This window comes from Sorex fumeus, unplaced genomic scaffold (genome assembly GCF_029834395.1).
Source record: "Sorex fumeus unplaced genomic scaffold, SorFum_2.1 ptg000035l, whole genome shotgun sequence".
In the NCBI taxonomy this organism is placed as follows: domain Eukaryota; kingdom Metazoa; phylum Chordata; class Mammalia; order Eulipotyphla; family Soricidae; genus Sorex; species Sorex fumeus.
The window spans coordinates 13,947,751-13,964,630 of record NW_026606092.1 but is presented as its reverse complement, the minus strand read 5'-3'; positions in this window follow the sequence as shown (position 1 = coordinate 13,964,630).

Here is a 16,880-nt window from a genome sequence, read left to right as displayed (position 1 = left end):
AACTAAATTAAAAAGTGATCTCCCTCCCACCACTGTTATCTTCTCTTTTTTGAGCTTCCTAGAACATTTTTCAAGCTTTTGTTTTTGTAAACGCAAACCTCTACCCCCAACAAAGGATAACTTTTAGTATTTCATTGTCTTGATCAGCATCTTAGGAGTTAATTTTATGAGTTATTTCTTGTTATTTTTCTTATTATATCCACTATATGTTATATTATATGATAATATTAAGTCAAGTTTTCAATTCTAGAAGAAATTTCACTTGACTTTAGCTTACTAATTTGCTATGTGTTCTTGAAGTCTTTTCACTAATAAAATTTTATTCGAAACTATGTTTTAATATTTACCAGTAATTGTACTCTATTTTGTTTATGCTGTTAATGTTTGTACTGCTATATTTATTCATAAAAGAGACTAGGAAATACTGTGATGTCTTTACTTCTATAGAGAAATCATTCACACCCTCTGTATTCTTGCATTTTAACTTCATAATTTTCTCAAGGCACCTGCTCGAGGCAATCGACGAACAACAGGGTGGTCGTGGTCGTGATCGTGAATTTTCTCAAGGAAAATTGTTCTGTTGTTCACTGCTGTATATTTAATGTTATCACGATCACGATCATCCTGTTGTTGGTCAATTGCCTCGAGCAGGCACCAGTAACGTCTCCTTCTTCCTAGCCCTGAGATTTTAAAAGAGCCATATATATTCAATGCTCTTTCAGGGTTAGAAGAATGAGACCCATCATTGTTACTGGTATTTGACATATTGAGTAGGACTTGGGAAGATTGCCAGACTCTGCAGTGTGGGCAGGATACTTTCGGTAGCCAGCCAGGTTCTCCAAAGTAAAAACGAGATAATAAGAAGTTGCATGACTGCGAATGTGGCCGTGCGCTTCCAGGAGCTGGGTTTTATAGTCTCTGGGTCTTGGCTGTTGATGGGAACATCTGGCGCTGGCAGCAGCTGGTGGGTGTGATGCCTACCTACTGGAAGATGGGGGATCTGGGTGGAAAAGGCCCAGTCCTGGTCCGAGCAGGCTTGGAGATCTCAGCCCCGGGACTCGCATGCCTGGGTTCCTCTGCTGGTTCCTTCATGCATGAGGCTTGTCGGGAGATGTGGAGAGTGATCTCAGCATGGCTGTGGCTGGTTCTGGAGGTCTTTGGCTGCCAGGGCTCCGCTGGGGGCAGGGAGGGAACCCGCCCCCTCCAAGGGGCCCCGGTGAGGACAGCCAGGCGCGGGGGCAGGAGACTCTGCTATCTTTGCTATAATGTGTGGTAATTCTGTTTCCTTATGGAATTAACCATTTAGTTTCATTTTAGCTTATTGGCAGAGTGGCAAAGCAACCTCATGGTTTTTAATTTTTATATCATTATTTATATTTTATCATTTCTAATTTTGATATTTGTGCATTCTCACTTTGTATTAACATGTTGATATTGCAATTTGTGCTACTCAAGCCACAGTTAACATGTTAAAGTATTCAAATTTGTCAATTTATACATTTAAAAGAATCTGTATTTTAATTTATTGATTGAGTTTAGTTTTAATTTTACTTCATTATAAGGAAAGGATAGTTTCTTATAGTCAAAGTTCCTTAAAAGAGAATGGTCAGAGAGAGTATGAGGGACAGTGAATAATTCTCTCTCTCCTCTCTATATCTCTCTTTCTTCATATATATATACACATATATGTGTGTATATTTCACACTGCCATATATATCCTTATATAATTTCTTACACATACAAAATTTTTCTGAAATATTATTATATGTAAGAAAAAGCTGATCTATTTATTAGCCAAGTTGTTTTATATATCACTGTCATCCCATTGTTCATCAATTTACTCAAGCGGGTTCCAGTAATATCTCTATTCATCCCAACCCTGAAATTTTACCAGCCTCCCCTTACTCAACTTTCTCAATGATTGGAGACTCTTTCAGGGTCAGGGGAATGACACCTGTTATTGTTACTGCTTTTGGCATATCAAATACAGCATGGGTAGCTTGTCAGGCTCTGCCATGTGGGCTGGATACTCTCAGTAGCTTGCCAGGCTCTCCAAGAGCATATATATACGTATATGTATATATATACATATATCTATATATTTCTCTCTATGATTTGTTGCCTACTCTCTGAAACCCATCAAATATGGTGTGATAATTATGGAAAATGGGTATTAAGTGTCTTATGATGTGTCCAGGAAAATGTTCACTCATGCATGAGTCTCGGCCAGAACATGTGGAAAGCAGCCTGGAGCGTGACGGCAGTTAGATAGTGGAGGTCGGCTGCCGGGTCTGGGTCTCTTGGTGGGGGGGCACTCACCTGCCCCCCCAGGGTACCCTGAGGGAACAACAGCCTGACGCGAAGTCCAGTGGCATGGTTATGGAGGCCTCATTTTATGCTCCCTTCCTGGAGAAGCTCCTTTCATCATTTTCCACCATTATTTTTCCTTTGCTTTCATCAGATTTAATTAATTTTGTTGATTTCTGTTCTCAGTATTGTATTAATACATCGCTTCAATTTTTAATATCAATATTATAATGCTGGAGCGATAGCACAGCGGTAGGGCGTTCGCCTTACAAGTGGCCAACATGGCCGACCCGAGTTCGATTCCTCCGCCCCTCTCGGAGAGCCCGGCAAGCTACCGAGAGTATTCAATATGCCAGACACAGTAACAACAAAAGTCTCCAATGGAGACGTTACTGGGCCCGCTCGAGCAAATCGACGATCAACGGGAGGGCCTTTACCTTTACCTTTACCTTTACCTTATTATAATGCCATTAAAATTCTGTTACTTCATGATCATTAAGAAAACCTGTAGCACTGTAGCATTGTCTTCCCATTGTTCATCGATTTGCTCGAGTGGGCACCAGTAATGTCTCCATTGTGAGACTTGTGGTTACTGTGTTTGACATATCGAATACGTCACAGGTAGCTTGCCAGGCTTTTCTGTGCAGGCGAGATACTCTTGGTAGCTTGCCGGTCTCTAGGAATTCTAATATGTAGTGATTTCTTCCATGTTATTTTTTGTTTAGAAAATCTTTAAACTTCATATTTCTTCCTAGTTTAACTCATTATTTTATCAAAGCTATTTTAAATTTCTGAATGGATTGAAAAATAATTTATGGGGGAGGGCAGGTTGGGATCACACCCACAGGTGCTCAGGGGCTTCTAGCTCTCTGCTCAACAGTCGTCCCTTAGTGCTCAGTTGACTATAGATAATGCAGGGATTGAATCTGTGTCAGCCACCTGCAAGTCCAGTGCTTTAACACCGGTATTATCTTTCGTTTCCTGAGACATGATTTTTTGCATTTGTTTTATGGTTTGGGGCCATACTTGGCGGTACTCAGGGTTTGTTCTTCACTCTGTCTACAGGGATCATTCCTAACAGATTTTGAAGGCCCATTTGGGGAACCAGAGATCAAAGCTGAGTCAACTGCATTCAAAACAAGAATTTTACCTGCTGCACTTCTCCAGCCCCAAGAATGATTTTTAAAAAATTTTACTTCACGAACATTTTGAAGTTTTCCTCTTATCAGTATATGATCAGTATTAATAAATGTCCCATATGTATTTCATAAGAGGGGGTGTTATTTATTACCAGTATGTAAAGGAAATCAATACACATTCAAAAGACCTGCCCCATTGATTGTTTCTAAATCCTTAATTGTGTCCATTGGATTGTCTCACACTTTATGGTGTTTAAGTAATTATTCTATTTCCATCCACCTGACCTTCAAGACTGTTTATAAGGGTGACTTCTTTGCTACTAGGGGAGAAATATTTATAATTCTCATGTGTAGTTTCCTATATTTAGTTGTTCTTTTATTTGAATTGTAGTTTTCACATTAAAATTTTTCTTCTTTTCACCTTAAGTGCTACATTTATTTGACTTTCACTTGCTTGATATCTGTATCTTTTTGAATTTTTTTTATTAAAGCACTGTGATTTCCAAAGTTATTCACAGTTTGTTTTTTTGTTGTTTGGTGGTTTGGGGGGCTTTTGGGGGTCACACCCAGCGATGCTCGGGGGTTACTCCTGGCTCTGCACTCAGGACTTACTCCTGGCAGTGCTAAGGGGGATGTGAATTTAATAGGACTCCAGGGATCGAACCCAGGTTGGCTGTATGCAAGGCAAACACACTACCTGCTTGTACTGCCTCTCCAACTCTGGTACCAATATCTTTGTCCTGTATATGTACTGTTTTGTTTTCCCATGCACAGTTACATTTTTTTAATTTTATAAATCACTTTAACTCTTTGGTATAAATTTTAATCTTATTAAGAAATCAAATTTAAAGTCTTTTTTAAAAAGATTAGTTAAACCCAGTGCTAAAAGAGATAACATTTATAGTTATATAGAGACAATATGAATAGCAATAACCAGTTTGCTTCATTATCAAGGCACCCGGCTTTTTATGAAATTCTAGTACATTTTTAACATTTTACATAACAGTTACACCCCACATTTATCCAAAAAATATTTTTGACAAAATCTGTGAAAATCATGCTGGCTTATTCACCACATACACCAACCCCCTTGTGGGTGTTTTTGTTTGTTTTATTCAAGATCTTAAATATATTGACCTCCTTTGAGTTTTATCCTCTTCACTACCTTCCTTTTCTAAAGATACTTCCTCCTTTCTTTAATCTCACTTCTCTTGCCTGGAGCTTTCCTCTCCTGAAATGACCTGTTCCACTTCTGGGTACAGCTTTAGTTATCTATCTCCAAAGCAGAGTTTTCAACTACTACAAAATTGTATAACATGAGATTTTTTAATAGTGATGACTATCAAATAGTTTTAGCTCTGAGCAACCTACCTTTTTTTTCCTTTTTGGGTCACACCCAGTGATGCACAGGGCTTACCCCTGGCTCTGCACTCAGGAATTACTCCTGACGGTACTTGGGGGACCATATGGGATGCTGAAAATCAAACCCAGTGGGCCATGTGCAAGGCAAATGCCCTACCCACTGTGCTATTGCTCCAATGTAACCTACCTTCTTGTCTCCTCATTATTCACAAAGGCTGATGAAAAGTGTAGAAGTACAGTAAAATCTCACTATGAATTTAATTTCATGCTAACATTATTTGGAATATTTTTATTGGAACCTCTCTTGGCAGCATTTATAGGTAGGCGCATTGACTACGGAGCTCAAACGTTTATGTTGATAGTGCTATAAACTTTGGTTGGTGGTATTGGTCCACCATGGCAATGTCTCTAGAACTGCCTGTCTCTGTGCGAAGCCCACTGGGTCACATATGGTAGTTTGGTGGAAGATGTGAGTGCCAAGAACTAAATTCAGAGTAGCCTATAATCCTTTATATATCTCCCCAATACCAATAAGTCAAATTTAAAGTATTTGCTTCTTTCTAATCATAGTAGAAGCATGAATTTGGTTGTCTTCTCTTGATTCCCTCCCCGTTTTTAGCAAATGTAGAACAATTAGTGTTTATGCCACTGTCATTTCCTGGTAATCTTATGGAGCAATCTGGGAATTCATAATTTCCCATGGTGTCTGAAAAATTTTCTTATTGTATTAAGAATGAGATTGCCACTAAGATGAATCCATAGGTATGAAACTATATTTCTTAATAGAAGAGAATGTGGTAACCATATTCAATCAGCAAAAGCTTTATAAAATCAGCTGCTTTTAAAAATTGTCACTGTTTCTAGTTCTTGTTCCCACTCTTATTTTAATGACTTTCATTCTTATGCGTGTTTGCTGTATGGCCCCTCTATCTCAGGTGTCTCTCTCAAAAGTGGAGAAAATGGGCCCATTCTGTCATGTACTTGTTTAGTCAGATATAAAGAAATCTATCTAGAAAGTGAAGATTAGGCATTCAATAATATATCCTTGGCTAGAGTTGTGAAACACAGTTCTTCCATGTGAAAAGAGGAACTTTAAAAGTAGTAAGGACTTTTTTTTTTCAGTTTTCCTAAAGGGTTGGCCAAGGAATAGCTTAAGAGTAAATGTGAGCTAAGTTTGTCAGCAAAATATCTGCAGCATTTGCATTTCTTTTATGCACTTCATAGCCCTTTGTAGACTTTTGATAGCTTGACTTGAATTGACAATTTGGTTAGACTTTTATAATAATATGTACTTGTAGGAAATATTTGTTCATGTTTCTGAAAAATCAATAATTGCTTTCATTTAATGGTTTGTAATGTAAGAAGAATCGAGTTAGAACACTTCATCTTAGGAATCCTTTAATGATGTATCAGGCAATTTCACTCTTAGAGAAAATAAGGGTCAAAATATCCCAAATCACACACACCAAAAGACAAGGATTTAAACTCACTTTACTAAAGGAGACACATAAAATAGAGAACACTGGCTCTATCTCACTTATCTCACCAGTTTATTTTGCACTTGTAATACCTTTCTCTTAAAAATTCCAATGGAGTAAAATACAGCCATCTCCTTGTTAAGTTCTCAGTAAATGTCAGACTTAGTTACTACCTTACCAAGGGTAATGATTTTACAAGTAGAATAGTAACACAAACAATGTGTCAAACCAGGCATTATTATCACCATTTTACATATGAGAAAACCGAAGCTTATTAGAATTAAATAACTTAACCACATAGCTGATGAATATAAAGACCAGGACATTAATTAGTATCAATCTGATTCCAAAATCTTATACTTAAGCTTTCCTATATTATACTTCATAATCACCATCTAAATTTCATTATTAGATGATCAATCATACAGGTGACTGGTCTCTGTCACCATCTTTATTTTATTATTGCCCAAAGTTGTACATTAACATTAGCACAAAATCACAAAATTTGTGAACATGGCCAGTCTTTATATTTGTTCTTCATTTTTATTTGTTCTTTGCCTCAAAAGATAGGAATTTTAGATATGAATAGAATGAATTTGTACTGTCCATCTACATGAAACTTTTTTTTGCTTTTCTATTTTTTATTCTGTTTATGTCATCTTATTTTTTTGACAGTGTATATATCCTCTCAGGATTTAGATGCGCAGTGTAACTATTACCAATGTGTGGATATATATCATATCCCTTTTGAGTTCATTTTATTTCATGAACCAATTTTTTTCTACTAGCCAAATTAATCATGAAAAAAAGAAACACAAATTGCCAATATTAAGAGTGAGTCTACATGGAGGAAAATCTTGTATATTAAAAAGATAATAAATGAGTTAGGGGGTATGGTGCCGCCAGCAGGTCAATCTGTACCTGTGAGGTGAGTGCATCAGCAGCCTGATGGCAATATCAGACTTTGAGATACCCCAAAATTGCTGCTGTGCCTTTGGCCAGACCCCAAAAACTTGGGGCAAAGTTTACCAAGAAAGTAAATGGCCAAAATTAGGTATGTGGGAGACATACCCACAAACCACCTCTGGCTCAGCTATATAATTGGGGGCATGGTCTCTCTGGTTCCTGATCGAACTGCTTTATGGTATTATCCCAGAGTTTCAGAAACAAATCTCGGAACCCAAAGGCTTTTGGCAGAAATGCATCCTGTTCCTGCAGTAGGTTACTGGCGCTGGGCCACTCCAGGTGGGAATGGGTTTAGTGCCTTGGCCCGTTCCCCCTGGTGGCCTGGTGACCACCATCTTCCAGAGGACACTAGAGAGTCAGGTTTGGGCCTGCAGTGACGAGACACATGGGGCCTCACCACATGGGGCTGGAGCTGACTCTTTCTCCCCATCACAATGAGACCCCGAGTCGCCACCTACAAATGGCCTCTCTGGCTCCTAATCAAGCTGCTTAACAGCCATGACACCAGAGACTCATAAACAGATCTTAAAACCCAACAGCTTTTGGCAGAAATGCATCTGGACTGCATACAAGGTGGCCTCTGATTCAGAGCTTATTGGAAAGCCAGGTATGATCCGGCCGTGACGGAGCAACTGCAGTCTCATGGGAAGGAGGGCGGTACTGACTCATCCTTCACGCCCTACCGAGTTCATGAGTTGCCCCCAACAAGCGACTCTCTGGTACGGCCATGGCTCCAGAGGCAAAAGGACTTAATCCAGAGCCCAGCAGGTTGCAGAAGAAAAGTGAATGGACCATGCATTAAACTACAGTGCCATGCCTCCCTGGGAGGGAAAGGTTGTTGCTCCCTTCCACCTTTTCCCCGCCTGGCAGCAAGGTGGCTGCCACCTCAGAGAGTATTGGAAAGCCAGGTATGAGCCAGCCATGACAGGGCAACTGCAGTCTCATGGGAAGGAGGGCGGTACCGGCTCGTCCTTCACACCCTACCGAGGTCACAAGTTGCCCTCCCACAAGCGGCTCTCTGGCATGGCCATGACTCCACAGGCAAAAGGACTTAATCCAGAACCCAGCAGCTTGCGGCAGAAAAGTGAATGGACCATGCATTAAACTATGGTGCCATGCCTCCCCGGGAGGGAAAGGGTGTTGCTCCCTTCTGCCTTTTCCCCCCCTGGCAGCAAGGTGGCCACCACCTCAGAGCTTATTGGAAAGCCAGGTATGAGCCGGCGGTTAAGGGGCAACTGCAGTCTCATGGACAGGGGGGCAGTACCAGCACTTCCTTCATGCCCTACTGAGGTCACTAGTTACCCCCCACGAGCGGCTCTCCAGCACACCCATAACACCAGACACACAGAAACCAATCTCATAATCATCTGGCTCTTTGCAGAAATCCAAAATCGTGGCCGCATGACATTATATGATTCTCTTAACCAGCTATAGAAAGCAATATATTTCACGATGCCTTTTCAGCAATTCTGATTGTTTGGGGGAAAATTCTAAAACAATAATGGTGCATCTTTTGTCGAAATAATGAATGTAATCATTGTAGAGTAGAGTTAAGTAGAACTCATCTGCCTCACAGGCATTTGGGGAGCGGTGAGGGGGGGTATACTGGGGTTCTTGGTGGTGAAAAATGAGTACTGGTGAAGGGAAAGGTGTTTGATCATTGTATGACCGAGACTTAAACCTGAAAGCTTAGCAACTTTTCCCACAGTGATTCAATAAATAAATATAAAAAGAAAAAAAGAAAAAAATTAAGATGGAGTTCATGCCCAATTCAATCAGCTAATCAGTGGCTGAATAAAAAGCAGTACTCCTATAAAAAAAGATAATAAATGAGGTAAAGCAAATATATATATATATATATATATATATATATATATGGTGAGATGGACCAAACCATAAAATGATACAACTGCCAATGACTATGTAAGAAAAAATAACCTGAAGAGGCATCTATTTCATTAATTTAAAATTCACTATTTTCACAAAGAACTTTCTAGCCTATAAGACTAGTGAAATTTATCAAATATATAAGCCATCAATAATAACAGTTCTTTAAAAATCCTTTGAGAAACTGGAAGAGATGTGATCCTTCACATTTCATTTATAGGACCATCAGACTCATGCTAAAACCAAAAAAATATAATAGAGGAAGGAAAACTGTAAACCAATATGTCTCAAGTATATAGATGTAAAACTTCATTTAAAGTTTCATTTTTAATATATTTAAAAAATATTTATAAAAATAGGGCTGGAGCGATAACACAGCGGGTAGGGCGTTCGCCTTACAAGCGGCCAACATGGCCGACCCGAGTTCGATTCCTCCGCCCCTCTCGGAGAGCCTGGCAAGCTACCGAGAGTATTCGATATGCCAAACACAGTAACAACAAAGTCTCCAATGGAGACGTTACTGGGCCCCTCGAGCAAATCGACAATCAATGGGAGGGCCTTTACCTTTACCTTTACATTGAATCATCCAAAGTGTGATAGGAAAAGAGATAGCTGGGATTTGAGATATTTTTCCAGAAGTCATTTCAGACTGGTCTAATGCAGCTCCTGATCACTCTACATCTGACTTTTTGATTACTTTTGAGTCACAAAAGTCTGAGAACTTGTGTAACTCGCATAGAACAGCAGTTGAAGAATCCTCATTGGGAATAAATAGATGGCCAGAGCTGTTTCACTTTGTGAGAACACTAAGGCAACAGGCAGATTTCCAGGAGAGATGAATTTGAGATAAATTATTTAAGTAAAAGATAATGAGAGAAAGGTGATTGATGGAATATGTTCACATCAGGAAGAAAAAATACATAGGTAGGAAGCTTCAAGGTAGCATTATAGATGCAAATGTGCAATTCGGGTCTAAGAAATAGGTGCACGTGTGTCGTGTGTGTGTGTGTGTATGTGTGTGTGTGTGTGTGTTTTGCGGGGAGGGGTGTACTTGAGTAGAAAAATCCAAATAATTATCTGGGGCTTAGTGCAAATTTATACATTTACAAAGGTGTGGAATTTAAAAAGTTTCATTTTTAATATATTTAAAAAATATTTATAAAAATAGGGCTGGAGCCATAGCACAACAGGTAGGGCGTTCGCCTTACAAGCGGCCAACATGGCCGACCCGAGTTCGATTCCTCCGCCCCTCTCGGAGAGCCTGGCAAGCTACCGAGAGTATTCGATATGCCAAACACAGTAACAATAAAGTCTCCAATGGAGTCATTACTGGGCCCGCTCGAGCAAATCGACAATCAACAGGAGGGCCTTTATCTTTTTACCTTATAAAAATAAATTATGACAGCCTAGGTTATGGTGCAAGGGGGATGGAGTACATATCTGGCATGTACAAGGTCCTCAGTTTGCTCTTTAGAAATACATCGATTCCTGAATTCACTGGGGTGACTCTGGAGCTACCCAGCACTGTTTTGTCCTAGCACCTCAGCTCTGGGCCCCAGCACTGAACAATCAGGCCCACCAGATGGGTAATATATGGGATGGTACTTCATACTAAGAGCATGCTCTGGTGGTCCAGTAAACAAATGCAATTATTCATGGTCAGTGGAAAGCAAAAGGTTAGTTACACATTTAGTAATCAATCAATGTAATTTACCACATCAGCACATCAAAGAGGAAACCCACAAAATAGATGCAATATCACTGTCACTGTCCTCCCCTTGTTCATCGATTTGCTTGAGCAGGCCCAGTAACATCTCCATTTTGAGATTTGTTGTTATTGTGTTTAGCATATTGAATACATCACAGGTAGCTTGCCAGGCCTTAATGTGCGAGTGAGATACTTTCAGTAGCTTGCCTGGCTCTCCGAGAGGGGCAGAGGAATCGAACCTAGCTCAGCCATGCTGACTGCATGCAAGGCAAATGCCCTACCACTGTACTATTGCTCCAGCCCAATGCAATATAAGTATTCCATATAAGTCCATATCTCTTTATGACAATTTACTTAAAAATAAACTGTTGGTGAACTGAGAAAGGAACTGCTGTTAATGAGAGGCATTTTGAAGGGGCTTAAAAGACAGTGCAGTGGGTATAGTGCTTGGCTTGCACCTCAGATGATTCCCCAGATTCTGCCAGGAAATAACCCTGAGCACCATCAGATTTGGCTATCCCAAACAAAAACAAACAAAAGAAGCAGTGTGAAAACCCTACATAAGGGTGGAAGAATTAATGAGTTGCCTTTAACAACAAAATCATGGGTGGAGGGATTTCTGAGTGAAGAGCAAGGAGTAACCCCTGTACATTGCCGGGTATGACCCAAAAAGAAAAAAAAATCAAGGCAAAATTTTCATATCTTCTATCAGCATTGTATCGAGGTTTATCTTGACTGAGCTCTAAGTCAAGATAAAAAATGAAAGTCACAGTTGGACCAAAAAGATTGTTGGAGTAACATGAGGTTGTCCTTTTATCTCCTGCTTAGGTTAACTGAGTTATACCTGCCACAGTGCTCCTGAGGCACACCCAATTTCATTGGGGCAACTTGTGTTTATCTTCAACTTCTCCTTTGTGCTCTACTTCCCCTATCTGTCATATTTCCAAATCAGACACTGTAACTTATAAAGTCAAATCTTCCGGTGGTTCTGGATTTTGTATATATAAGTGAAATATTGCTTTTTTTATTCTTTTATGTCCTTTACATCATTGTTTTAGAGCAAAGTCCTTTTTCGTAAAGATAAGAGATGACAGTTAATGCTGTGTTTTTGTAACAAGGGAGTTAATTAACTCCGAATAATATTTGCTCCGAGCATTCATCAAATTTACTTGACTTAAGCTTCAGTTGTCCTTAGATTGACCTTATTTCCTAATACCCCCAAAGGTTGGTCCCACCAAATGAATTAGATAGACCTGGGGCAAACCAAAAGCCTCCCTGGCTTCAAAAGGTAGAGCCTAAGTGACACATAAGAAGTATAGTAACTTAAGAGAATGGTCATGAACAAACTCTGTTAGACCCCCAAAAGAAGTAACTGAATAAGAACCCTGTTTGGTGAGATAAAACAAACTTGGTCTAAGGACTATAGTCTGGGAAATATAAAGAGATATCTCCAGGAAAAGCTACCCATTACTGTGAGTCCAGAAAAAACTTTAAAGCTTAATCTAGGGTCTATATTTAAGCCTATATTTCTTGCTGTGTTTATACAAAATGACTATAAATATTATTAAGTAAATTTAATATGGTTTTTAAAAAATGGATTACAGCAAAGGAAAGGAGAAAGCAATATGTCCTTAGACGGAATTCGGCACTTGGGTGAATCTCCTAGAGGAATCTAGAATGCTGGAGCCCCTAGATGATATTCTGTCCTTGAGTAAATCTATAATTTCCCCTGAATAAAGGGGTTTAAATCTGTTTGTTATTTGTTTATTTTTTAATGTATGAGTACTACTATTTATTCAACCATTGATAAAGATGATTAAACTAGGCACAAATTTCATATTACTTTAAAAAAATTTAATTGGATATCTGTGAGATAGATCATTAAAAGCTTTTCATAATTGGGTTTCAGTCATAGAATGATCCAGCACCCATGCCTCGACCAGTGTACATTCCCCAACACCAATGTCCCCCTGTTTTCTTACTACCATCCCCCAACCTCCACCCCCACGCCCAACCTCCTTCCTTGGGAGGCATTTTCCTTCTGTTCTCTCTCTTTCCTTTTCCTTTTATGCATTATGGTTTGCAATACAGGTGTTACGAAGTCACGGTGTTCGTTCAGGGCATTCAGTATTTTTATCAGGTCAGTAAGGCTGGAGTAGCTTTTCAATTGGGTGGCAGCTTTGGGGTGAGGATGTGACTGCTGAGGCTTCCGGAAGTACAGGGAGGTGGGGGTAGGTAGCAAATCAAGTCCCCGAGAAAGCCAGGAGATTTTAGTCACATAACCCACATAGCAGAAATTTCAACAGATTATATCTTGGTTGGATCCACCCTGAGACAATAGAGTCACGCCAGGGGTTGGGTAGTGATTATGAATTGTGGAAGCCTGTGGCTGCTGGGGACTCTACTTGAGTGGGCACAGGCCAATCAGCTCCTCCCCCCTCCCATTTACCCCAGTCTGTTCAGCCATGCCCGGGTCCGAGATTAACTGCAGCTTTTAGTCTCTTTCCAGATTTATTTATAGGTTTCTGAAGCAAGGCCGGTAGTAGAGCTTACATGGTGGTGCTGCAGTTGATTAGTGAATTTGTGGGGATGACTGTCAGTGCTTCCATGGGTATTGGGAAGTGGAGGGGAGGTAACCCATTCTGACCCTGAGAAAGCCTGGAGATTTCAGTCACAAAACCTGCATACCAGAATTTTCAACAGATTATATGTTGATGAGGTCTACTCTAAGATGATGGAGTCAGGCCAGAGGTATGGCAGTGATTTTGCATTGTGGAAGCAAGTGGCTACATAGGCTTTGCTTGGACAGGTCAACAGGCCAACCTGTTCCTCTCCGATTTACCTTGGTCTGTTTAGCCATGCACGGGCCTGAGATTAACTTCAGCTTTTGATTTCTTTCAAGATTTATACTTGGGTGTCTGAAATAAGGCCAATAAATGAGCTTGTATAGCTGAGCCTGAGGTGGTTTGTGGGTGTGGCTCCCACATGCCTAACTTTTGCCCATTTAATCTCTTGGTAAACTTGGTCTCAAGTTGTTGGAGTCCAGCCAAAGGCACGGCAGAAATTTTGGGGTATCAGGAAGGCTAAAGGCACCATGAGGCTACTTATGTACTTGCTCCACAGCCACAGATTGACCTGCTGGTGGCACCATACCCCCAACATCTGTTAATTTTTTTATGTTCATTGTTATGTTCGACCACACCTATGTGTAGTTGCTACTCCCCCAACCCTTCACAATTTCTCTATAATTAACGCTGAAAGTTTTAAATAAATGGCCACTGATTATCAATTTTTAGTTATCAGTTTGTGTTTCTTTGTCCATTGGCAAGGCCAGGTAGGGTAATCAGCCCAGAACGAATCAGGGGACCCCTGGTCAACTCATTAAAGTGACTCTGACAATGACAGAGATAGTACAGGGTGGGAGGTGCTAACCTTGCATGCAGTTGGCCTGGTTTGATCTCTGGTACTACATATGGTCTTCCTGAGCATGTACAGGAGTGATCCCTAAGCACAGAATCAGGAGTAAGCCCTGAACACAGCCAGCTGTGGCTAAAACCTCCATCCCACTTACCCAAACTTACTTAATTGGCAAAGTGAAAACATCTGCATTTTAAAGAATGTGATTAGAAAATTACAGATAATTTTAAAGACAAAACAAAAAAGCCAGTAGACACAATGAGTTATTAAGCTGAGCAATATAAGGCATACTACATACACCAAAAAAGCAGTCATATTTCAACTTACCACTTATAAACACTTGTAAAGCCAAGCTAAACAGTATCATTGACAACAGAATTAAAATAAAACAAGCAAATAATAAAAACAAGAGCCAGAGATATAACTCAGCAATAAAGCACTTGTTTTGTATATGTATGATCCTGACTTCAATTCCAGAAGTTTCTCTAAATAAAAATATGAAACCAAAATCTTAGAAGTCTCTTCAAAATAGGGACATATCTAACAGAACATGTATGATATCTAAACACTACTAAAATTATATTAAAATATATATATCTATATATGCACACACTAAAATATAGGAAAATGTATAATGGAGAGGTGCACTCATCAAGGATCAGATGATTCAATATTATAATCCCAACTCCACTCAAAAAGAATTTAAACTCAGATAATACCAATTAAAAACCTAGGAAGCTTCTTACCTAAAAATTTACATCCAATTCCAAAATTCATAAGGATATGCAAAGAACTTAGAGCAAGAGTAACAAAAGCCACTTTAAAAGCGAAGAACTTAGTTGGGGTGGAAGAGGGAAGGGTGATAACTGAAAAACTCAGGCTTCAATCCTCAGATATACATAGCCCCTCCCCCCAGCCCCATGGGAGTGACCTCTGCAACCCCATCATCACTGAGACTGGACGAGATCTCGAGCAATGCACAGTATGACCAAACAAACAAACTGAAGTGGAAAACTTTTATTTCCATTTCAAGATTTTTATAAAACTGTAGTACCAAAATAATGTAGTATCAGCATAATGTTAATTGACAGAGAAGAAGGGGTCAGAAATATATCTACATATATAGGGCCAATTAATTTTCAACATAGTTGTCATGGTGATTTACCAGGAATGATTTGTTATCGACTTCTACTAGACAAGTAAACAACTACATTAAAAAATTTAAAAATGAAACAGTCAAATCAGTCTCTAATTTAACTCCAACATCTTGAACCATTATCTAGTTAGTTTAAAAGTACACATCATAAACATAAATGGAAAATAGTCGTGTCTATAAATCTGGGGAAATCAAAGTAATATTTGATTATTTGATTTTGTGATATTGGAATAGCAAATATTTTCTAGATATAATAAAAAAAGAACAGAATATAAAAAGTACCGAAGTTTAACTTCCAAAAAAGTTACCCTTTTCTATTCTGTGTAAGGTAAGGTAAGGTAAGGTAAGGTAAAGGCCCTCCCGTTGATCGTCGATTTGCTCGAGCGGGCCCAGTAACGTCTCCATTGGAGACTTTGTTGTTACTGTGTCTGGCATATCGAATACTCTCGGTAGCTTGCCGGGCTCTCCGAGAGGGGCGGAGGAATCGAACTCAGGTCGGCCATGTTGGCCGCGTGTAAGGCGAACGCCCTACCCGCTGTGCTATCGCTCCAGCCCCTACTGTTATAATATTGTAAGACAAGCCACACATTTGACAAAAGTATTTGCAAAACATGTCAGATAAAGGACTTACATAGAATGTGGTGTGAGATGATATCTCACGGGTTGTTTTGATTTGCATCTCCCTTATCATTAGTGATGTAGAGCGTTTTCTCAAGTACCTTTTAGCCATTCTGAAATTTCTAAAGGTGGAAATGCTGCAAGCAGAAAAGGTACTGGGCATCCAGGTAATGTACTCTGTATGAAGCTCAGCAGAAAACCTAAACTGGCCAGAGCACAAAGGCTTTTGACTCAAAAAACCCATCTCAGGAGCCCAGAAAAACATTGAGATGCAAAATTCAAGGTCTAAGCACACAAGGTTCCCTGAGAGGGGAGGCCTCAGTAATACACAGACTAAGGGCTGGAGTGATAGCACAGCAGTAGGGCGTTTGCCTTGTGTGCAGCCAGCCTGGCTGAGTCAGGTTCAATTCCCCGCCCCTCTTGGAGAGCCTGGCAAGCTACGTAGAGTATCTCGCCCACGTGCCAAAGCCTGGTAAGCTACCCGTGATGTATTTGATATGCCAAATACAGTAACAACAAGTCTCTCGATGGAGACATTACTGGTGCCTGCTCGAGCAAAACGATGAATAACAGGTGACCAAGGCTAACATAGGAACTCACGAATGGACCAGTAAAAGTTCAGTGCTCCCCCTCAACACCCTGCCCCCTCCATCAACTCCTTTGCTGCCTCCTTCTGTAAAGAATTTGGGATAAGTGCAGTAGTGGAAATTGTTCATACTTAACCTTCCTTCAACCTTTTCTTTGGGCTTTTTTTCCACATGGGAGAAGCCGGTGTTCTTCTAGAGCACACATATCTATCCACCTCTTTCCTTTCTTCCTTTTATTCCCAATAAATTTGTTTT